A 1766-nucleotide genomic window follows, 5' to 3' on the forward strand; every position below is an offset into this window, starting at 1 on the left:
GCTGGTACTGGAAGTTTCAAGGAAATTGATTTTAATCAGTATTTTTTTTATGTGAACCATTTTTAAAGTCTTTATTGAATTTGTTACAATATTGCTTCTGTTTTACACTTTTGGGTTTTTTGTCTGCAAGGCATGTGGGATCTTAGCTCCCCGACCAGGGACCAAACCCGCCCCCCCTGCATTGGAAGGCAAAGTCTTAACCACTGGACCATGAGGGAAGTCCCTAGTCATTATATTTTGATGATTCTGGTGAGCTTACCAGAATCTGCTCATCTTTTGATCACCCACTGGATTGGAGAGCAGTTCCTCAATAAGAAAATGTAACATCAAGCTTGCCTTTTCAGTACTTTGCTTCTCCTTGAACTTCCTGATGCCTGAGCTGCCATGGCCCGTGATGGGCTCTTCCTGAAATGTCGCAGATCAAATTCATTTTCTGTGTTTTCAGGTTTCCAAGTATGATGCTCATTTAACTCTCTAAGTTATACATTATTTTAAAAATATGTTTCTCTGAGTAGTAAAGCAATACTAGTTGCAAACCACTGAGTCTTGCTTATTCAAAAGTATTCTTTACCAGTGGGAGTCTAAATGATATGGTCTGGTTTGCCAATGGAATTCATGAATGAAAATTTCAGCTACAGAGAAGAGACTGGTAAACTTTTCTCTCAGTTTAGAGACTGGTGTCCTAGTTTTGATAACTAGGTTCAAGACTGGAAGCCTGTGAAACCTTCAAAATGTGGAAAAGAGTATTATGGTTTTTTGTTTAATGAATTCCATGGGTTGGGAAGGGGGTCATGAAATTCTTGAGTGAATGTGAAAGAATGGCGAGAATATTATATGAAGAACACAAAAAGTTCCTATACGAATGAGTAAAAAGGCCAAGTATCCATTCTCTGTCATCTCCTTGTAATGATTATTTTTTTTTCCTGCAGAACTTGTTTGCATATGTATTTGTGTCTGATTTAGCATTAGACTCATTGGTCAGGTTGTGGAGCTGAAGCTGTGAGCTCTCTGTCTGTGAATCTGTAAATGAAAAGCTTTTCTTCCTAAGACTGTGAGGGTTTAATATTTTTTATACTAAAAAGGATTTAATAAGTCTTATTATTTTCTTAAAATTATCATATCTTAGTTTGTTTGGCTTATTGCATCTGAAAAATGTTTAAATAGTTTTAATAAAAAGAAATACGATAAGTCCCAGAGAAGAAACTAATCTTCCGCTACTTTCAATTTGCTGTCCTTTCAATATACGATCAATATACAGAAGTCACTTGTCTTTCCACACACTTGCAATGAGCAATCTAAAATGAAATTTAGAAAACATTTCCTTTTACAATGGTATCAAAAAAATAAAATACTTATGAGTTAATTTAACAAAAAAATTACAGAATCCACATCTGAAAAATACAAAATATTGTTAAAAGTTATTAAACAAGATCTAAATAAATGGGAAAATATCCCATGATCGTGGATCAGAACACTTAATATTATTAGGATGGCAATAATCTCCAAATTGATCTACAGATGTAATGCAATGTCTGTCAGAAACACAGCAGATTGCTTTGTAGAATTTAACAAGCTGACTTTTAAGTGCATACATATGGAATTGCAAGGAACTCAGATTAGTCAAAACAAACTTGAAAAAGGATAAAGCAAGAGGACTCCCAGTTCTCTATTTCAAGGCTTACCACAAAGCAATGGTAATCAAGATACTGTGATACTGGCACAGGGATATACATACAGCTTAACAGAATGGAATGGAGAGTCCAGAA

The sequence above is a fragment of the Stenella coeruleoalba genome (genome assembly GCF_951394435.1).
Source record: "Stenella coeruleoalba genome assembly, chromosome: X".
Lineage (NCBI taxonomy): Eukaryota > Metazoa > Chordata > Mammalia > Artiodactyla > Delphinidae > Stenella > Stenella coeruleoalba.